Consider the following 22,482-nt stretch of genomic DNA (forward strand, 5'->3'; position numbering starts at 1 on the left):
TTACAGCTCATTGGCCAGAATCACATAACTCAGCCTCCTCTAGCTCCAACAGAGTCTGGGTATATCGCCACCCTAAATTAATCAATGTCCTGCTTACGCAGAGAAAAGGGTGAATGGATATCAGAAAGGATTCGCAGTATGTGCCACACTAGCCGAACTTTGCACACCCCTGAGCGTCTCCCCTTGCTTGTTTTGGGAGAGCTACCTGGGGAAGAAGGCAGCTGCTCCAGACGACTTCCCACCAAACCCGAGGTCCTGAGCTCCGCGGAGAAGCCCAGCCGTGTAGCAGGTGCACAGGGATGCTGGGCCGGGGCACCCGGGAATCGGCGCTCGGCGTGGGGAACGAGAGCCTCCGGGCCGAGCCCCTTTGCGTTACTGGCCTGTCCTTAAACCCGACAGCTGGGACCACCAGCAGTGATTCTAAGACAGGAGCTCTGTCCTTGGGGTGATGTGGGGATCTTTGTATTTTGTATTTTTGTGGGGTTTTTTTTTGTATTTTTTCTTCTATTTTAGCATTTAAAAACACATAAAAACCTGTTATGGCGACATGCACAGCAAGAACTTCTTTGTTTAATGGTCTTTACCCTGATTCATCAATTGTTTGTAATTTGCCCCAGTTTCCTTATCATTTAGCCTCCCTACCCGACTATTGTCTATCCACGCGTGGGGAGACGGGGGAGGGAGACATTTGCCCCCAGAACCATCTACTTGAACGTAGACTGCAGCTACTTCGACCCTTTATTCCTGAACATTTATTTTTCTAGGAACGAGGACGTTTACTTACACAATCACGGTACAGTGATTGAAATCTGAAAATTTAACACGAGTGAAAAATGTTACCCGGTCTGCAGTCCGTGTTCTAATTTGATCGATTGCCCGAGAATGTCCTGCCATGCTACTGTGTTCCCGGCCCAGCCCCGACGCGGGACCCACGCTTCAGGCTCTCATGTGTCTTCAGTCTCCTTCAATCCGGAACGGACCCCAGCCCCTCCTCGTCTCCTGTGACCTTGACGTTTGTGAGGAGTACGGCTCAGTCCTGTAGACCGTCCCTTGGTTGGGTTTTGCCCGATGTCTCCTCAGAGCGGATTTGGTGATGCCTTTTTTGGCGTGGCTCCTGCAGAAGTGATGCGAGCTCTTCGGAGGCCATCGTGCCAAGAGGCACGTGGTTTCGGTCTGTCCTGCTTCTGGGGATGTTACTTTGGCTGCCTGGTCAAGGTGGTTTCTGCCAGAGGCTCTCCACCCTTACAATCCTACCCTTTGCAAGTAGGGAGTAATTTGTGTCTCATCCATACGTTAGGGTGATTCGCACCCATAATTTCTTTTGTGGGGAGGGATATTCTATCAAAACAGTTGGAAACCTTCGTCCAGGGAATAGCAAACTTTTTCTTCTTTCTTTTCTTTTCTTCTTTTAAGTAGCCTCTACGCCCCAGTGGGGCTTGACCTCACGACCCTGAGATTAACCTGGTGAGCCAACCAGCTGCCCCAGAACTTTTTCTGTCAAGGGTCAAACAGGAAATGTTTGAGGCTGTGTCGGCCACACCGTCTCTGTCACAAGTCTTCAGCCTTGCCATGACGGCGTGGAGGCCGCCGCGGACATATGTAAACAAATGGTTGTGGTAGCGTTCCAATGAAACTTTATTTACAAAAACAAGTGGTGGGCCAGATTTAGCCCGTGGGGCATGGTTGGTTGACCTGCACCTTATACCATCAACTGGTCCGCTCCTGAAAGCCAGGAGTTTTCTCTTATGGGTGATTTTCCTACTCTTAGAGGGTCTGACCTGGAAACTTTAGGGTCCCAGTTCTCAGTGCGTAGATTTTTCAAAGGACAAGTTGGATGGTGCAGTAGGCCGGTGTATAATTTCCAGGGTGTTGAGGTCACAATGGCCCAGTCCCCTCTGGCTCTGTGAAGAGGTTTTCTCCTCAAGACTGTCAAGAAGAAGGACCCCAAGAAGAGCTCAAACGTGGGCTTTATTTGCTTTGCACAGTTTGAAATTAATCTGGATTATTTTTGGTGGGGCTTGAACGCTCCTTCCCACATCGACGAGTTCTGCTTGACCCTGAAAACGTATTTATTTCCCACCCTTCAGTGAAATCTTGACAGAGGACCCCTTTCTAGAATTCCTCCTATCTCTTAGGCCGAGAATGCTAAATCCCAGATGGAAAATTCACCAAACCAGGATGTTCATATTTGGTGCTCCAATTAGCCACGTTCCAGGAACGGAAGCTTTGTCACACTCTGGGGAGCCTGCTGGCCTCGGAAGGATGTAGTCGTGAACTTAATCTGTTTAGTGTTTGGTTCTGCAGCGCAGGCCGGCTCTGGACCACGGTGCTGTGCTGGCGGCCGCTTCTGGGTCGTTCCAGAGCCCAGGCTTCTAACTGCAAGCTGTTTGGGGACCAGCACTGGAAAGAAGGCAGCTGAGGGGAAGGCGTGTGAGCTGTGTCTTGGGAACAGGAGGCTTGAGTGCTGGCTGGGGACAGTCTGTTGGTTTATTTCGCAGGGAGGGAGGTTTGGGGAACGTTTGCACCATGGGATTAGCGAGAGGTTATCATCCGTCAGGTACGTCCGCCATGCTGTGCTAAGCGCGGGGTTCTCCTCCTTTTTTAAAAAAAATTTAAATTCAAGTTAGTTAACATACAGTGTAGTCTTGGCTTCAGGAGCAGAGCCCAGTGATTCTCTTCTTACACCCAGTGCTCATCCCAACAGGTGCTCTCCTAATGCCCATCCCCCATCTAGCCCATTCCCCGCCCCCCCAGCAGCCCTCAGTTTGTTCTCTGTGTTTAAGAGTCTCTTAGGGTTTGCCTCCCGCTCTGTTTTTCTCTTATTTTTCCTTCCCTTCCCCTATGTTCATGCGTTGTGTTTCTTAAATTCCACATACCAGGGAAATCATATGATATTTGTCTTTCTCTGGCTGACTAATTTCGCTTAGCGTAATACCCTCTAGTTTCATCCGTGTTGTTGCAAACGGCGAGGTTGCATTCTTTTTCATTGCCGAGTCATACTCCGTTGTATTTATAAACCACATCTTCCTTATCCATTCGTCAGCCGATGGACATCTGGGCTCTTTCCATACTTGGGCTGTTGTCGATAGCGCTGCTGAAAACGTTGGGGTGCGTGTGCCCCTTCGAACCAGCATTTCTGTATCCGTTGCATAAATGCCTAGTAGTGCCATTGCTGGGTCGCAGGGTAGTTCTGGTTTTGATTTTTTGAGGACCATGCACACTGTTGTCCAGAGTGCCAAGCGATGCAGCCTCTCGGAAGCTCATTTTTAAATGCTGCTTCGTTTTCACGTTCTGTGGCTTTGATTTTCGAGTTATTGGAATAATCCAGAAAAGGCTGAGTTGATTCCGTTAAAAACCCAACCATAGGCTCTTCTCGCAAGGAAACGTGCTTTCTCAGGAGAGCCGGGGGCGTCCGGAAGGGAAGACTCCTCTCCACCAGAACTCGGGGAGCAGCCGTGTCCTTGCCGGGGGGCCCTGTCCACCTGCTCCCCACATCTGGGGCATGGCTGTGCCCCTCCCCGCTCCGGCCGACTGCTGGTGCCCCACCGTGGTGGGCTTCTAGAATTGTGTCCCCCCCCCCCCCCATTCACGTGTCGACGTCCTAACCCTCAGTCCCTCAGAACCCTGATCCAGGGTGACAGGTGTGCTGCTCAGATCTGACAGACACACACGGGGGGGAAAGACCACCAAGTGAGGATGTGGGGAGGGGACCTCAGGACCTCAGGACCGCAGCCCTGCTGAGACCCTGCTCTCCACCTGCCTCCAGAACCGAGAGCAGAGCTCTGTTTTCCAAGCCCTCAGCCTGGGGTACTTAGTCCTGGTGGCCCCCGCACACCCATACCCTCGGCACCCCCTGCACACACCCCTGCCTGGGATCTAAGTATCAACACCATACCTGGTGTCCTCCCACCATTTTTATCATGGCAGAATTACGTGGCAAGTGACGTAGCCTTAAAAGTCATAAGGGAAGAGCCCCCTGGAGGGACCTAGGTTCTCACCCTCAGGCTGTTGCCCTCATTCGTTACCTTGGTCGGTCCCCGGGGGCATCTGACTGGCAAACCCTGATTTAAGTCTTACGCTGTTCTCCGAAGCCGCGTCTAGGAACAATTAGCCCGTTTGATCTTAGCTTGCTGGGTTTCCCGGTTTGCTGGGTGAGCTGATGTTGCTTTCACGTCCGGGGCCGTCTCTGCACTTGGCAAGGACGCATGCAGATTTGAAATTCCTGGTGGAAGTTTCCCAACCAGCTAAAAACACCTGTCACGAAGTCTCTCCTCCAGCCCGTGGGCTGTTGGGTGAAATAGTCTCAAAGCTTGTTTGTTTTTGCTTTTTGGTTTTTGTTTTCACGTGAGCAGACAAGGCGGAGCTGAAATGATTCGGTGCTGCCCAAGACGGCCTGAAATGTCCCCGGTCCGTCCCGTGGAGGCCTCGCCAGTGCTGTGCTTGGTGGGCTTCAAGTCGCTCTTTCTATAAACTTCTGGAGACGTTCCAGATGCCGTCAACGACTCTCAGCGGCTGCGGACCGGGCGCTGCCCCGATGCCGCGCCAGGCGGCTGGGCTCCGGCAGGTTGGACCAGATGCCGGAACTGGCCCGTTTTCCACCCACGGCCAGGGCAGCGAGCACCGGGAAAGGCCTCCTGACTGTGTAATGCCTGCGGTGAACACACTGAGGTGGAGAGACCAGTGTGGTCCTCAGGTGGACGCCGAGCGTGCCGAGATACTATCCTCTCTGGCTGCCTGTTCAGTCCGTGGCTTGGAGCAGGTGCTGGGACCAGGGCCCAGGACAGAGTTTCAGGCCCAGGGGTCCGCCCCGCAGCCAGGATGGCTCTCCCGGCCCTGAGTCCCTGACCCGCCACCGTGCCCTGGGGGACCTTGCCTTCCCTAGCGCAGGAGGGGCCGCTGGGCCAGAGGCCTGCCCCTAAGAGCGGCTCGTGAGGTAGGCCCAGGGCTGTGGCTGCAGGGACCACGGGCCTCCCACCTGCCACGCTGGTGCCCACCTTCCAGACGCCGGCTGCAGGGGGAGAGGGGCCGTCTGAGGTTCCAGACCCCCAGGGCCGGTTTCAACTCAAACCTAGGTACCAACCTAGTGTGAAAAATTCACACTGTGCCCAAAGAAATGGGATCTCGAACACTCAAGCTCTTAGGTCCTTTGCCCCTCTCTCAAGAGGCCACCACTGTTACCATTGTGCATGAACTTCCTGAAACATTAAGCATTCCTGTTTTTTATGCAAACAAGGGAACACATACACACAGTCTTTTTTTAAAAAATTTTTTAATGTTTATTTTTTTTAAAGAAAGACAGAGCCTGAGTGGGGCAGGGGCAGAGAGAGAGGGAGACACAGCATCCGAAGCAGCTCCAGGCTCTGAACTGTCAGCACAGAGCCCGACACGGGGCTGGAACTCACAAACCGTGAGATCATGACCTGAGCTGAAGTCGGACGCTTAACTGACTGAGCCACCCAGGTGCCCCTGACAGTATTTGGGGTTTTTTTTTCTTCTTTGTTTCACTTAATATGTATTGGACATTGTGTTGTAACAGCACCTCATTTTTTTATTGGGGTTGCTGTGCATTGATGTCCTTTTCCAATCTTTGTGTTGGATTGTTGGTCTCATTGATTTGTAAGAGCTCTTTATATATTAAGCAGTTTCGTCTTTAGTTTGTCAAGAGGCAGATTTATCATGAAACCGATGAAGTTCAGTTTTCAGAGACTCTCACTTGTATAAACCCTCACAGGACCCCGGAAAGGATTCACCCCAGTAAGTTATTGTCACTGCACTCTTCCAAGAGGATTGTACCTTGCTTCTGTTCTGGCGGGCGGTGGGCAGTCTTGAGATCCGGCCAAGAGGCAGTTCCGCTCGGGTTACGTTGAACTTGGATGACGTGGGATGTGTTTAGGGGGCTTTCTGTCACTTGTGGGTACAAAGATCATCGCTAGCCATTTTGAAAAGGGATGGCTTCCTGTAAGACTTCACTCTTCTCTGTGCTGAATTCCCCTTCTCAGTCCTGCATGGCCAAAGGCCGTACCACGATATGGACGCATATCCACGCATCTCGTGGAATTTGGCACTAGGATCACGTGGTAGTGGGTGAGGAGAGAGGTCTGAAGTGGGTGGAGGCAGAAGCCGGTCCGTGGAAAAACCCCGGCAGCCCTCCAAAGTAAAACTTTCCCACGATGCCGTTCTCATCCACGTGTGGCCGACCGGGAATTCGTCCTGCAGGAACATTATCCCTGATAATCTAGCAAACACAGACATGATCCATCAGAAACCTAATTGACTTTTTTGCTGGTAATCAAATCAAATAGAATCTCTCAGAATTCTAGTACCTGGAACTTGTGTTCACACACCCAAGTACGTTTATTGTAATTTTATGTGAAAGAAATTTGTTAAAGAAAACTACCAATATTTAAAAGAACAAAATTTTATCGATTATTCTAAAATTTTTTTAATGTTTATTTCGTTTTGAGAGAGACAGAGACAGAATGCAAGTGGGTTAGGGGCAGAGAGAGAGGGGGACACAGAGTCTGAAGCAGGCTCCAGGCTCCGAGCTGTCAGCACAGAGCCCAACGCGGGGCTTGAACCCACGAACTGTTAGATCACGACCTAAACCAAGATCAAGAGTTGGATGTTTAACCAACTGTGCCGTCCAGGTGCCCTGCAGCTAAAATAAAAAATACATATATATTACGGAGGTGTGTCAGACAGTTAGTTAAAAAAACACAATGCCAGGAGCGCATGTGTGGCTCAGTTAAGCGTCCGACTTCGACTTGGGTCATGATCGGGAGTTCGAGCCCCGCGTTGGGCTCTGTGCTGACAGCTTGGAGCCTGGAACCCCTTCGGATTCTGTGTCTCCCTCTCTCTCTGCCCCTCCCCTGCTCACGCTCTGTCTCTCTGTCTCTCTGTCTCTCAAAAAATGAATAAAGGTTGGGGGACCTGGGTGGCTCAGTCGGTTGAGCATCTGACTTCGGCTCAGGTCGTGATCTCACGGTTTGTGAGCTCGAGCCCCGCGTCGGGCTCTGTGCTGACAGCTCGGAGCCTGGAGCCTCCTTCGGATTTTGTGTCTCTGTCTGTCTCTGCCCCTCCCCCACTGGTGCTCTGTCTCTCTATCAAAAATAAATAAAATGTAAAAAAAAAATGAATAAAGGTTAAAAAAGTTAAAAAAAAACCCACAATGCCATTTTTGTGGATCTTGTGATGTTTGCAGGATCTGTTAGCTTTTTAAAGTGTAGAATTTGTTGCAGTTCATTTTCTCATTCTTTGTAAGTAATCGTGTTTGTGCCGTTCTGCGTCGGATTTTTTCTTTTTCTTTTTTAAAAAAAAAATTTTTTTTTTAACGTTTATTTATTTTTGGGACAGAGAGAGAGACAGAGCATGAGCAGGGGAGGGGCAGAGAGAGAGGGAGACACAGAATCGGAAACAGGCTCCAGGCTCTGAGCCATCAGCCCAGAGCCCGACGCGGGGCTTGAATTCACGGACCGCGAGATCGTGACCTGAGCCGAAGTCGGATGCTTAACTGACTGAGCCACCCAGGCGCCCCCGGATTTTTTCTTTTTCATTTTGTTTTTGTTTTCCTTAGACAGGGCTCCCCACGTGGAGTGAACTGCAGGCCCCACAAAACCCGGACCCACACCTGAGTCTGCCAACTTGTGTCGCAAGTTATTTTATCCCACTGTGTAAGTTACCTTTTGGTTTTGTTCGTGGCCTTTTCTTTACTGTGCAGAAGTTTTGAATTTCCACGTATCAGATGTAAAGGGGCTTCCCTTCCTTTATCTCTGGTGTGTCTGCTTTGCTTAAAATTCCCTTTTCGGGGGCGCCTGGGTGGCGCAGTCGGTTAAGCGTCCGACTTCAGCCAGGTCACGATCTCGCGGTCCGTGAGTTCGAGCCCCGCGTCGGGCTCTGGGCTGATGGCTCAGAGCCTGGAGCCTGTTTCCGATTCTGTGTCTCCCTCTCTCTCTGCCCCTCCCCCATTCATGCTCTGTCTCTCTCTGTCCCAAAAATAAATAAACGTTGAAAAAAAATGCATTTAAAATTCCCTTTTCGTGATTTCTCCTGGAAGTCTCATTTTTTCCCCCTTTTTATGTTTCAATACTTGATTCAGCTGAAGTTGACTTTGAAATTGCATAAGAATATTTTCAAAAATTATCCAGGTTTACGAATATCATTTATTGAAGGACCAGTCTTTTCTTACTGATTACAAGTGCCACGCAGCACCCGGGAGGCTCAGGCGGCTGGGTGTTCGATTCCTGATTTCAGTTCAGGTCACGATCTCAAGGTTTGTGGAATTCCTGCTTGGGACTTTCTCTCTCCCTCTCTCTACCCCTCCCCTGCTTGCAAGTGTGCACGCTCTCTCTTTCTCTCTCAAAAATAAATAAACTCAAAAAAAAAAAAAAAGTGCCACTTTATCATACGTTAAATTCTCATCGGTAATTGGATCCACGTATCCAAGCCTGTCCTGTTGATTGATCTGTTCATGCAGCAGGACAAAGCACATTATTTATATACTGATAATATATGTTAACGTCTGGTAAGGCTAGCGCTCCTTCATTACTCTTTTTTTTTTTTTTTTTTTAATTTTTTTTTTCAACGTTTATTTATTTTTGGGACAGAGAGAGACAGAGCATGAACGGGGGAGGGGCAGAGAGAGAGAGGGAGACACAGAATCGGAAACAGCCTCCAGGCTCTGAGCCATCAGCCCAGAGCCTGACGCGGGGCTCGAACTCACGGACCGCGAGATCGTGACCTGGCTGAAGTCGGACGCTTAACCGACTGCGCCACCCAGGCGCCCCAATTACTCTTTTTTTTTAATGTTTGTTTATTTCTGAGAGAGACACAGAGTGTGAATGGGGGAGGAGCAGAGAGAGAGGGAGACACAGAATCCAGAGCAGGCTCCAGGCTCCGAACTGTCAGCACAGAGCCCGATGCGGGGCTCGAACTCACAAACCGTGAGATCATGAGCTGAGCCGAAGTTGTGTGCTCAACCGACTGAGCCACCCGGGCGCCCCTTTGTTTGCCATTTTAAAAGGGATTTTTTTCTTTCTTCGTCTTTTTTTTTTTAATTTTTAATATTTATTTATTATTGAGAGACAGAGCATGAGCATGGGAGGGGCAGAGAGAGAGAGGGAGACACAGAATCCGAAGCAGGCTCCAGGCTCTGAGCTGTCAGCACAGAGCCTGATGCAGGGCATGAACTCATGAGCTGTGAGATCGTGACCTGAGCTGAGTTGGATGCTTAACTAACTGAGCCGCCCGGGAGCCCCTTTGCTTGCCATTTTAAAAGGGATTTTTTTCTTTCTTCGTCTCTTGTTTTTTAAATTTTTAATATTTATTTATTATTGAGAGACAGAGCATGAACAGGGGAGGGTCAGAGAGAGAGGGAGACACAGAATCTGAAACAGGCTCTGGGCTCCAAGCTGTCAGCACAGAGCCCGACACGGGGCTCGAACCCATGGACCGTGAGATCATGACCTGAGCCGAAGTTGGATGCTCAACCGACTGAGCCACCCAGGCACCCCTATTATTATATATGTATATTTTTAAATTTTTTAATGTTTTATTTATTTTTGAGACAGAGAGTGAACAGGGGAAGGGCAGAGGGAGAGGGAGACACAGAATCCGAAGCGGGCTCCAGGCTCCGAGCTGTCGGCACAGAGCCCGACGTGGGGCTCGAACCCACGGACTGCGATATCATGACCTGAGCCGAAGTCGGACCCTCAACCGACGGAGCCACCCAGGCGCCCCAGATTAACCGTTTTGAAGTCAACAATTCCGTGGCGTTTGGTATGTGTGTGTGAACACTACCTTGTCTGGCTCCTGCCCAATGTCGTCCCCCAAGAAACCCTGTTGCCCTCCCTCCTGCCTCCTCCTCCCAGCCCCTGGCAACCACACCACCCGTCTGCTTTCTGTCGCTGCAGGGCTGCTGTTCAGGACGTCTACTCGGAGAACCACATGTGCCACGTTTACAAGACCCATCCGTGTGGTAGCAGGTGTCAGGCTTCGTTCCTTTCGATGGCGGAAGGGTATTGCCCTGCACAGACCACGTTTTGTGGATCCGTCTGGCCATCAGCGGCCATCGGGCTGTGACCACCTCCAGTCGTCGTGACTAGCGCTGTGGACATAGCGGTCCCCCTCCGCGTCGCCATTACGGGTGGCATACCATTACGGGTGGCAGCTTGCCCGCGGGAGGGAGACAGAAGTGCTGGGTGGTCCAGTGCCTACTCCTGGTGTCAGTGCTACTCCTTGCTCGGCGGAGATGGGCTGGGGTTCCAGAGCGCGGTTCTGAGAGAAGCCTCCACCTCGCAGGCAAATCCAGACGCTCTCCGTATTCGGGAAGCAGAGGTGAGTCCCGCCGAGGGAAGCTTCTGGTCAGCCCGTGGACTGTCGTGCCGGGGAAGTCGTCTGGGAAGGGGTCCCCCCGTGGCCATTTAGTTTTGGAGCATCGTGGCTCATTTGAAGCCCATTTTGGGACGAGCCTGTTTTGTGAAAGCCGTAACGTGAGTGTGTTAATCGGAGAAGCAACAGGGAGGTCCTCTGGGGAAGTCTCTGTGCACAGTGGGCGTGCTGTCGCCCTCCTGGTCCCCGGACACGCAGGGACGAGGACACGTGGGGCCCGACGCCAGGGCTCTCCTGTTGCTGGGATAAATTCCTCAGCGCCTCTAAATAACACACGGTGGGCTTTCTATCCTGGGAAGGGAGTGTGTGTGTGTGCACGTGTGCGTGCACACGCGTGTGAAGTCCAGCACGTTCCTCGCCTTTTACTCTCTTGCACGCCTGCGTTGCTAGGGAGCTGGTACATCCATGCAGCAGCCCCAAGTTCTGGGAGGAGGAAGGGACACAGCATTTTATTCTCTTTTTATCCTGGAGGCTCAGGGGCGGGGAGCCGGACCAGAGGGTAAACACCCAGCAGCTTGGGTGGTTCCACATAATCGCTTAATTCCCGGCCGCATTTGGGTCTCAGCTTCACGGGGGCGAACAGAGCGCGGCTGGCCAGCCTTGGGCCCTTGCGCAGGGGCCCCCGGGGCGCCCGCAGGGGAGACGCGCTGTGGCTCCCATCCAGGGAACACCACCGGCCCCCAGCCCTGCCCGGCTCTCCCGTCCCAGCTTTTGACCGCAGCAGCTCCGTGAAAAGGAAACTGACAACTGACTGACGGGGAGGGAGAGCCATCTTGGGGGTGTGTGTGCGCGTGTGCATGCGTGTGTGCGCGTGAGTGCGCACCGAAACACGGACATTTCGTAGGCTCTGGGCATATATGCTTCATGGCGGCCGATCTCGGCTTCCTCCCGACCTGCCTGCCTGCGGAAAACTCATGAATCATTTCTGGCCGGATCCAAGCGGCACTGAGACACCGGTGCCCTCTCCGTCCCTCCCTCCCTCCCTCCCTTCGTCCCTCCCCCCTCCGCTCCTCCCTCCCTCTGGCCCCCTGTTTGTAATCTGATACAGTAGACTGCAGTTGTCTGAGCCTGAACCTCCCCAGTCTTGGCACAGCTCGCTTCTAAGGTAGGCTGAGATTTATTTTTTTCTCCTAAAAATAGCTTCCCGCACCCAAGCCGCAGCGCGGTGATGGCAGGGTGGTAGCCGGAAACTCTCCGCCCTGACAAAGTTTATTTTCCAGCGGTTAGAGGATGCCCTTCAGCGTGGGGTCCAGGTAGCTGGGCTCCCGGCACCGGGGAGCCGCGGGGAAAGGAGAGATGTTTCCAGACCATTCCGCCTGCCCATGGTGGATGTCGCTGCTTGGTCTCCGAAGGGCAAGACCGGCCGCTTTCTCTCTCAGTGTGCGGTCGCCTCACCCTTCCCACCCACCCCCCCCAGCGTCTTCGACAAGCCCCTCTGGGCGAAGGTTGACATCACACCGGGCAGTGGCTTTCCAGCCCAGGTGGAGGGGTGTGATGTGGCTCAGACCTAAGCCTCTGGGGCTTTGGAAGGGGTCTTGGCGGGGGCCGGGGCCGTGGAGGGGAAGGGGGTGTGGGCCCAGAAAAGGAGAGTTGCTTGTATCATTCACAGCTGGGCTCCGTTTCGAGATGCTTTGAGCGAGGAGCCTCCATGTGGAGGGTTTGTCAATCCACGTCCCGTAGACTGACTTGAATAATTTGTTTGTCAAAACAGATGTTCCCGGTGGAATGTGCATGTGCGTGTGTGTGTGCCCGTGTGCGTGAGCGTGTGCCCGTGTGCACACAGCAGGCTGTTGGCTGGGGCGGGCACGCTCCCCACTGGAAATGCAGTGTTTACGAGGCAGGAAGAGCTGCCAGCAGGGAAGTTGGGTCTGGGAGAGCGGGGGCTGGGGGCAGGGGTGAGGCTTGCTCTCCCGCAGCCCAGGCCTCTGTAGAAGCAGGTCTGCTCCTGTCCCCAGGGGGCCGTGCTGACCGTCCCCACCGTGTGGGGCCCAGGGCTGGGTTCATGGGGCTCGCCACCACTTATAGGCCCCGGGGGAGGCGGGCCGCTGGGGGGTCCGGTAGGGATGGGGGGTGGGGGCTCCGCACGTCTTGCGCTGGGTCTTATCCATGCGGGTGCTTAGGGGTGAGTGAGGAGGGAGGCTCTTGAGGAGCGGGGCACGCAGGCTGGGACCTCCCTTCTTCCAGCATCTGCCCCTTCGCTGGAGAGACCCCGCCTCACGGATGGATGGATGGACGGATGGGAGGTGTGGGTGGGAGGGGCCAAGCGCCAGGGGCTCGGAGGCTGGGAGGCTGGGAGACCAGGTGGCCTGTGTCCGCGGGGCACGGGGCACTCTCCTACATCCAGGTCCTGACCCGGAGTGGACGAGGCGCCCAGGGGAGGGACGCACGTCAAACCCACCGCGCAGGCAAGTGAGCAGTGCGGGGGTCCTCGCAAAATAGCCAGCCCCCGCCCCCAGACACCTGGCCCCTCTGCTTTCTCCCGGCCCTGCTGGACTCGCCGGGACCTGGCTTGTGTCCGGCCGGGGTGCCGGTCCCTGGCGTTTGGGGTTTGTGTCTCAGAGTGTTGTGTGGGCAGCTGCGAGTTCAGGGCCTCCAGGAGGGATGGTTGTGCGGGGCCCAGCGCGGGCTGTGGTGTGGGGGACGGGCCGGCAGCCGGCCCCACTTGTCGGGGGAGGTGACGGGGCTGTGCCCCACAGTCTGGGTCCCCCGGCAATTTGAGGTGACTCCAGGGGAGTGGCCGTCAGCTACTGTTTACCACCCTCCCTCTGAGAAGGTGACAGACCGGGTCGGGGAAGGGTCGGGCGTGCAGACCCCAGGGTCCCCTGCCCCCCACGCCCGTGTCTGCTTCCCCCTGGAGCGCGTCTGCAGGGACCAGGAGCCAGCCACATCCGAATGATGCATGTGCGCTGGATGGTTTGCAAAGCCTCCCCGGTGAGGCCGAGCGCAGGCCAGGCTGTGAGGTCCTCGCAGTGGGGGAAAAGGGCAGGGAGCCACGGTGCCCTCCAGGTCCCTTCACTTTGCTCCCAGCGTGGCTGGCATGTGGGAGAGGACAGCGTGCAGTCAAAGGGGAGGGACGCGCGGGGCGGGGGAGGGGTGAGCAGGGGGCTCTTCCCAGGCTCCGGAGCCCCCCTCCTTCGGGATTTCGGAATGAAGGCTGAGGTTTAACGAGAGTCGTGGTTCTCAGATGCTGTGAGCATCAGGGTCCCCGGTGACAACAGAGGCTCTTGCCGAGCAGGCCTGGGCAGGGCCCGTGGTGCATTTCTTGCCTACCCGGGGGCCAGGGCGGTGGTCCAGGGACCTGCTTTGAGAACCAGGGGGCTCGAGTGTGGCCACAGGGGCCTTACCTGTTCCGGGAGGCATCCTCTGTTCTCTGGGGCTTGGGTTGAGGGTTAGGAGTGAGGCGTGACCCTCACAGAGCACCTGCCTCCCACGTGGGTCCAGACGCATCAGTGGTCAGACTTCCGTGGGCCACGGAGGCTTTTACTGCCGAGTTGCCTCGGCCTTTCCCACGTCTGTCTGCTGGAAGGCGGAAACCGTGTGGCTCTGGGAGCCCCGTGAAGGACCCGCCGCGCTGGCTGTACTGGTTGGTGTGTCTTGGCTGAGGCCGGTGGCTCACACCAGTTTCTAGAAAATTCTGTTCCTCATTTCTCTGCTTTCTTGTGAGTTAGATGGTCCTGGCCCACGACCTGTGTTTCCCTGTCCCCCCTCTGTGCTCCCACCTGTTTGGGAAGCTGTCTGGTCCTGTTCTGGCACCTGCCCCAGAACTCACCGGGGCTGCGTGCTGGGGAGCACTGATCTCGTTGGTGTCGCTGCTGCCTGGGGTGCAGAGGCCGCTCCTCGGTCCCCAGCATGCTGTCACCGCTGGCTCCTTACCCTTCCCTCCCTTGGTCCTTCTGTCCCTCCTTGCGGACCGCCCACCCGCCCTCCCCTCTCTCCCCCCACTTGGCTCTTTCTTTCTCTCTCCTCCCGTTTACCACCCCCCGCCCCATCCTGTCCCTTTCCTTCTCTGTCACAGACCCTTCGTGCTTCACACAGACCGTGGGTTTGCATTCAGTGGACCGCTCAACGCTGTTGTACTTGGAGGTGTTCTGAGGCTCACAAATCCAAGTGCCCTAGACCTTGATCTGAGTCCCTGTTTCTCCATCCGCATCACCGCATTCCCGGTGGGTGACTTCCAGGTGCCCCACGAGTCCCATGGTGCTCACGGCCCCCGTTTGCCCGCCGAGCCCCAGTGAGGGCACCCGCGGTGGCCACAGAGCCATGCTCCACGACCGAGGCTGTGGCCGAACCCGGTGCGTGTGTCCCCTGCGGTCCTGTGTGGGAATCGTCCCCGATGCGTCTCAGAAGCGGACGGCAGGGTGAGGGGACGTGTCTGCTCCGTTTGGGCACGTTCCTCCCGTCGTGCCAGACTCTCTCCCCACGTTCTCGCCAACGCTCGGCATCGTCCAGCGCTCTGCCATCACCGGCAATATTCTCCAGCCCCCGGAGACCCACCCTCCTCCGCTGTCCCCTCCAGTGTCCCCAGGGTTTAGGAGACGTGGCACTTCCAAGTGCCCGGCTGTGTGGGAGGCAGCATGGGGACGGGGGAGCCTCCAGGTGAAGGGCAGGCAACTCTTTAGACATACTCGTCAGGTGTTGTGGGGTCCCCCTCATGGTCTGGGGGACCCCTTCATGGACTGGAGGCCCCCTCATGGTCTGGGGCATCCCCCTTACAGACTGGGGGCCCCCTTCATGGTCTGGGGGCCTCCCCGATGGTCTGGGCACCCCCCTCATGGTCTGGGGGCCCTCCTCACAGTCTGGGGGCCCCCCTCACAGACAGGGGGCCCCCCTCATAGTCTGGGCACCTCCCCTATCATGGTCTGGGGCCCCATCACGGTCTGGGGTCCGTCTGGCCATCCTCACAGTGACAAACACTCACACTAACCCTCACCTGTGGAACCTACGTTTTCATTCACCAAGAACGTCCGAGAATCTCGTGCGACTTTACGCCTGGGCCCCCTGCCTGCGTGGGGCCTTCTCTCCTTTAAAACAATCCGTGTTTATCTTTGAACAGACCAGTGGCCTTGTAGGAGGGTTTGCTGGGTTACGAGTAATAACCCGTGACCTGGATGCCTGAAAAGGAGCATGTCATTCCAACACTGCATTTCAACATTTCTTAAGTTTCCACTGGACCAGGAACCTCGTAAGATGGAAGAAGCCAGGGCTCCCCCGGACTTCTGAGGGCCCAGGTCCTCTCTTCATCTTGCTCACCCGCACCGGCCAGGGGTGTGTCGTGACCCCCAGGGTCTATGCGGGGTCTGGGCCGTTGGGGATGGTGTGGCCTGCGGAGAAGTGGGAGATCAGGGAGGTGCAGACTTTGATCTGAAATTTTGTTTGCTGACCCTGTTGTTGTCTGTCTTTCCACACAGACACATTGCACATAGTAGGTGGTCGGTAGAGATTTTTTCCGAAGGAACAAACCCAGGAAATGCGATGGTTTGCAGTGTCTAGGCCGGGGTGGGTTCCCTGCCCATGAGTCCTGGCTACTAGCCTGCACCTTGTCTCCTCGTCCCCTTCAGGAAGCAGACGTGCACTTATCTGTTCCTGTGACAGCCCTTCCAGTGGAATTAAGCTTCCGGAAGGCAGTCTCTATCTCTGTGTGCCCAGTGACTAAGGCAGTGCATTTGTTTATTCATTCAACAAACATTTGAGTAACTATTAAATACTAAGTAGCCTTTTAGGTGCTAAGCATAGAGCAGGGAACAAGGTGCATGAGGTCCTTGCTGTCATGGAGATGACTGTGTGTGTGTGGCCACAAGCAGGTGAATAAATAACGCGATGAAGAGATGGCCACACTGAAGTAGAGGCAGAGGATTACAACAGCCTGATGAGAGCCTGGGACCGGGTGATCCTGGAAGGCCTCATGGAGGAGGTGATGTTTAGGCTGAGCCACGAATGGTGAGCTTCCAGCTGTGCGGACACCAGGGCAAAAGTCCTGAATATCCGAAGGCAGGAGGTTGCCCCCGAGGCTTCGGTTCCCGTAGAATGTGGTTCTGGATCCCCGTAGCGCTCGCGGGATGCTACGGGGACAGGCGAGTCGGCCGGGACCCATGGACCCTCAGCGTCAGCGTCTGCAAACCATCCAGCGGTGCCCTGTGTCAGCTCTGTCTTCGGGGAGGGGCCGAGGTTCCCTCCCGCCACCCCCCCGCGCCCCACCCCTGCCCCGCGCCACCCCGCACCCAGCCCAACGCCTGCTGCCGCCGCTGCTCTGGGAACAGAGGCCTTCCGCGCGGATCTTGGAGATGTTGGCTAACCTAGCAGATCTGGCGGTGGGACTTCGGTGAGATTCCCTCCGATTAGCCGCTCCTGTTGCCAAAACCCAGCATGTACTCTGTGATGACAATATTTAGAATTGGCGGCTGCAGTTGGTTCAACAGAGCGGGTGTGCACGGTGCTGTTATTCATGGTTCCTACTGACTTCCCGCCTCGGAGCGGGAGAAACACCCCTGCACGCCTGCATTGTTTGCCTCGGGAGAGCTGCAGAGAGCAAGCCCGGCAACAGGTTTGCTTCCTGGTTTCTGACACCTCCCTCCAAGAAGGCCCCCCCCCCCCCCCGCCCCCGCCACCGCCCCGGGCACCAGGAAGCCGTGTTTGGCTGCTTTCTGGGGCCCAGGGTCTGCTCCGGATGCCTGCCTTGGTGAGGCCGCCTGCTCTGGTGAGAAGCAAGCATCCAGGCCCCCCCACCCCACCCCCGCTCGCAGCCCGGCCCCGCGTCTCCAGCCTTTCTGTGCTCTGATCCTGAGTCAGCCTTGCCGCTTTGCTGTGAGCGGGCCAGGAGGTGCGAGAAAAGCACGAATAACAAAACAATATGCTCATAAGCTTGTCACCCGGAGACCCCATTGTTGATGCTGGTATTTTATTCCAGATTCTTCTCCGTGAGGATCTGAATGGTGTTAAAATTTCTCCTTGTGAAACTGCAGACACGCACTTTGTGGGGACAAAACACCCTGACCGAGGCCGTCCCGCAGCCATGACCCTTCTCGTGTTCCCCATGGTTACAAACAACGTCTGGCCGCCATACCAGTCTGCTGTTTTCCTGCCTGAAACACGGGCGAGATGCTGGGCAGGGGCTCGGGCTGCATTTCACAGCAGGGTCCCCTGGGCGCAGAGAGGCCGCAGGGGAGAGGCTGGAGCTGGCCGCAGGCGGAAATTATGACGCAGCGACAGCCGGCCTTGTCTCCCCTCCGACCTCTCCCCTTCCTCCTGAATTCTCTGGGCATTGATTGCCTAGTCCCACCCCCCACCCCACACATCCCAGCTTGAGAACTGGGGGTCACTCTGGATTTCTCCTTGCCCACCCCCATCCAGATGAACTGTTGGAACCTGCGTGGATTTGTTCAGCGGCTGGCAAGTGGCTGGCACGTAGTAGGTGTTGAACAACGATGAGCGAAGTGGGCAGGCATAGCCAGCTCGGCCCAGCAATGGCTGAGTGCACTGGTCACCTCGGGACAGTCCCCAAGCCCCCCCCGGCCCTGCGTATGGTCCCTCTTCCCTTTCTGGGCCACTTCTCAGGCAAGAAATAAACGAGAATTTTGTAAACGGATCTTCAAGCCACGGATGTAGCAATACCGTCTGCCGTTGGCCCGGCGTCACTGAGGGCCCTCACTCTTTATGCGCACGACACGGAGGCTTTGAGACGTGGGCATTGTCGCTAGTTCAGACCCATTTTTCAGATGACACAATCGTGTAAGAGATGAAGGGGCTCGTCCCAGGTCATGCAGCTGGGGTGAGATGGGCCGGGTTTCCAACCACATACACCCCCCGGGAGGAAGGGCCAGCAGGCCCCCATGTGCAGAGGCCGGTGAGGGGACGGGGTAGCAGTGAAGTGGGGGGGGGGCAGGACCAGGTCTCAGTAAGAACGAGGGCAATCAGGAGGCTCCCGGGGGAGCGGCATGGCCTGTCTGGGTTCAGCAGGGTCCCTCTGGCTGCTGGGTGGGGGCTGGGCTGTAGAGTGGGGGGACCCCGGGGGCCGGGGCGGGGGGGCTGGGACAGCGGGGTCTCAGCCCAGGCCGAGGGGGCGGCAGTGGCCATCGTGAGGAGAGGTCAGATTCGGGACGTGGCGGGAAGGAGGGGGCACACTGGTGGACACGAGGCTGGGGTGCAGCCGGGAAGGGGCGCTCAGTGGGGGGGAGGGGAGGCGAGGCGTGTGCACTTAACGTGCGTCTCTGTCCGCAGCAGTGTTTCTCGGGGCTTTTGCACACCACTGATGCCTGCAGGTGGGCAAGCCGTGGTCCGTCCACGCGTGGGAAGGAGGAAGTGCTGTCACGGCTGCCACGTGTTGAGCACGGCGCTTGATGGAAGGAGCCCGACACGAGAGGCCGCGTACTGCGTGATTCCGTTCATGTGAAATGTCCAGGGGCAGAAAGTGGATTCACAGCCGTCCAGGGCTGGGAGGGGGGAGCTGGGGGGATGCAGGCACGTAGCGAAAGGTGCAGGTTTCTCTCCGAGGCGGCGAAAATGTTCTGACCTTGGCTGTGGTGGTGTGTACCTGGGAATATTCTCAAAACCATTTCATTGTAGACTTCACTTTGTGCTTTTTAAGTTTGCTTATTTATTTATTTGGAGAGAGAGGCGGGGAGGGGCAGAGAAAGGGAGAGAGAGAGAGAATCTCAAGCAGGCTGAGCACTGTCAGCACAGAGCCCGACTTGGGGCTCGAACTCACGAACTGGGAGATCATGGCCTGAGCTGAAATCAAGAGTCAGACGCTAAACCGACCGAGCCTGATGTGTGAATTCTATCTCAGTAAGTTCATTTAAGGCGTGTGGATACCCACACGCCATCCCAGGGCACCTCCTCCAAGAGGCTTGAGTGAGCCCTGAGCTCAGGGACTTTTCGAAAGCCCCCAGGGCCCGCCTCATGCTATCTGCACCTGCAGGGCAGGGGTGGGCCCCCCACGTGCTCTGTGGCTTCCTCAAGGGGGCCCCTGGTGGGGGTGCAGGAACCCCCAGGCAGACGCAGCTCCTGCCCAGGCCGGCGTCCCCCGGGGGGCGAGGCCCTGACGGGTGTGTGGACGGCGGGCGCAGGGTCTGGGAAGCCAGCAAGGTCAGCGCACTGACGTGGGCGGTGCATGATCCCTGCCGTGTCTACACCACCCGTGGCTGCCTTATCGTCTGCAGCTCAGCGGTTCCCGCTCTCTGCTTTTTCTCAAGAGCAGAAAAGTCAATCTTGTCACTTGAGGACAAATTCAGTTACTTGGTGTTTCCCTGGTCATTTCGGGATTTCGCACCGTTAATTTCTGTTCCCGGGCGCGGGTGGGGGGCAGAGGGTGGGGTGTGCGGTGGGCACAGGTGGCTGGGGTCAGCTTTGCCGGCAGAGGCGAGGTCGGGCATGTATGAGCTGATCCCGTACATTCTGTCCGCCTCCCCGGGACCCCGGGGGTGCGGGGAGGAGGCCTCGTTAACATCTCAGAATGCCACACTGGGGACCAGTGGTGTTTTCTGAGTAGTGGCGTTGTGGATCGGTAATAATTCACTATTGATTAATAATTGCACTAATGATCAGTCTGCTTGGAGTCCAGTAAGAGTAGCCGTAAGTCAGCCCCTGTTCTAAATGCGTCATGGCGGTCCCCTCATTTAGTCGCCACAATGCCCCTACAAGGCAGGCACTGTCCTCGTCTTGCAGATGGCGGACTGAGGCCCAGGGGGCGGAGGCTGGGGCCCTAATCACACAGCCGGTGAGCGTCACAGCCAGGATTCGCCGTGGAGCTTTGGGCAGAACCCACGCCAGAGCCACGGGGCTGCCCGTCAGTGAGGAGGTGCGTGTACCCACTTCTCTCCCTGCAGCATCTGCAGGAGGGACCAGATCCAGGAGCGGGCCTCTCTAAACGGCCTTCAGTAGGCGGCCTTTGGCCAGGTCGGAGGGCAGAGTCGAGAGCCACACTGGCTATTCTGATCTCGGCTTGGCGATTTCTGTCTGTGTGACCACGGATGTGTTTCTTAACCTCTCTGTGCCTCCATATGCTTATCTATAAAATGGGAAAACAGGGGCGCCTGGGTGGCGCAGTCGGTTGGGCGTCTAGCTTCGTCTCGGGTCACGATCTCACGGCTCGTGAGTTCGAGCCCCGCATCGGGCTCTGTGCTGACAGCTCAGGGCCTGGAGCCTGCTTCGGATTCTGTGTCTCCCTCTCTCTCTCTGCCCCTTCCCTGCTCACGCTCTGTCTCTCTCTCAAAAAAACCCCAAAAAACAACAAAAAAACCCGACAGTGGTATCTTGTTTCCTCCTCAAGGGGCCGCTGTTTTCACCAACCCGGTACTTAGCGGCTCTGACGCTTTTCTCCGTCAGACGCGGAGGCCGCGGATGGGCGTTTCGATGGTTAAAGGAATTAAATGATATGCACCGTTTAGAACAGGGCCTGGCATATAGTGAGTGTTCAATACACGTGAGCTGTTATTACCGCCATTATTATCGGACTCCATGCGGACTAGCCATTGAGATGATGACGGAGTTCGGGCGGTGATAGCAATAGTCCCAAATGTGACGGGATCCCATTCCCTTGGGAACCTTCTCTGTTCGCCCGGCGCCCAGAGTGGGTATTTTCCGTATCCTCCGTGTCTTTCAGCCGGCCCCGCGGTGCGCTCCCCACCCCGTCACCAGGGCCCTCATCTAGACCACGTTAGAATGTCTCACTGCCCCTTGATGTGCATGGCGTGACCTGTGTGTCCAAGCCCCCACGCTGTGTCCTTGTGACCGGCGGCCTGAGGGAGGAGCCTGGGGGCGCTGTGGCTGGCTCCCCCGTGGCTTCTTTATGAAATGCCAGACCTTGCCTTAACCTGAGCGGTGGCTCCTTTAAAGGCCGGGGACTCCGTGAGGCTCAGCTCGGGGCCGAATCAGGCTTTGTATTCTGGACTCACCAATTCCCGTGGGTCTCAATGGCCCAGAGCATGGCCCTTTGAAGCTGGTTTTCCCTTCCTCTCCTGGGCAGGGCGGCCCAGATTTTTTGTAGAAGCTTCTGCAATTTATTTGTTTTTCCTTTCTTAGCACAGGACTGCCTAAAACGTGCAGGGGGAGAGCGGCCGCGGTGGGGGGAGACCTCAGCGGGGAATGAGCTGGTGCTGGATGAGAGGCCCGGGCAGCCGGGCTTAGGCCCCCCTTTGTGTCGGCCTCGAGCCACAGGGAAGACAGGACGTTTCTGCAGGCTGGGCGAGCCCCAGGCTCTGCAGCCCTCTGTGCCCAGCCGGCTGGAAGCTTGTGGCATTCCAGAAGGACAGGGCGGGGACAGGCAGGCAGCAGGCAGGCATGGAGGCCACCGGCACCGTGGAGCGTGCAGAAAATGCCTGCGTTGATTTTCATCAGCGAGGAGCAGTCAGAACGGTGATTAACAGGGCGCCGACTGCTTCGCGGGTGGGCCTGGCCCATGGGGCGGCTGCTCTCGGCCAGCAGTGTCCCTGCCCGGCCGCCCCTCCCCCAAGGATGGCTCTGTGGCTCCCGATCTTGGACACCCCAGTAGGAGACTGTGACTGCCTCCTCCCCAGGAGTACCGGCGCCCTGGGAAGTGCTGTTCAGCTGCCCCAGACTCCCAGGTTCTCTTCTTCATTTGAAATGAACAGTGTGGGGCTCTGGCAGGTCACTTCCTGTCTCATCGGCGCTTCCGGACTCCGTGCAGGCAGCCCCCCCACCTTGTGTGCTGAGCGGACGGGCCCTGGTGGTTTGTGGGGCCGGCTGGACCCACATTCCCGCTTTTCCCCGGTAACCTTCAGGGGGCCTTTCTGCCCCCGTTGTCGGGCCGAGAGGATTGCCGACTTAATATCTTTTCTCAATGGGCTCACTTTTCTTTCTGAAAAGAAAATAAAAGTTTAAAATAAAAGCTAAAAATAAATAAAAGCTTATGAGATGACCGTAAGCGGACCCCTTTATCATCTTAGGTGACGTCCGCCTGAAAAGGGATACGGTGCATCTAACCATCTCTAGCCTCCCTCCTGCTTGCACCTGCCGGTGTGTCCTGGGGCCCGGCCTCTTCTCACAACCGGGGGGGCGGGGGGGTGGTGAGCGAGCACCCGGGAGGTGTGGGGACACCCTGGCACCTGCCTGAGCTTCCTCCCGGAGGAGCTCTCGGAGGAG

The 22,482-nt window shown here is 56.3% G+C and overlaps 1 protein-coding gene across 3 annotated transcripts in view; it reads left to right on the top strand.

The window, feature by feature from the left end:
- Positions 1-9,663: 9,663 nt before the first annotated feature.
- RIMBP2 (RIMS binding protein 2) overlaps positions 9,664-22,482 on the top strand; it is a 227,505-nt gene continuing 214,686 nt past the window's right edge. Inside the window, exons 1-2 of one of the 3 annotated variants that reach the window (XM_045459510.1) lie at positions 9,664-9,774; positions 9,909-10,332. The gene's annotated coding sequence lies outside the window, so the exon portion shown is untranslated. Of the gene's footprint in view, positions 9,775-9,908; positions 10,333-10,757; positions 11,492-22,482 lie in introns of those variants that run through there. The other 2 variants (XM_045459508.1, XM_045459509.1) reach the window with 2 other exon arrangements.

Source organism: Leopardus geoffroyi, chromosome D3 (assembly GCF_018350155.1).
Source record: "Leopardus geoffroyi isolate Oge1 chromosome D3, O.geoffroyi_Oge1_pat1.0, whole genome shotgun sequence".
Taxonomy (NCBI): domain Eukaryota; kingdom Metazoa; phylum Chordata; class Mammalia; order Carnivora; family Felidae; genus Leopardus; species Leopardus geoffroyi.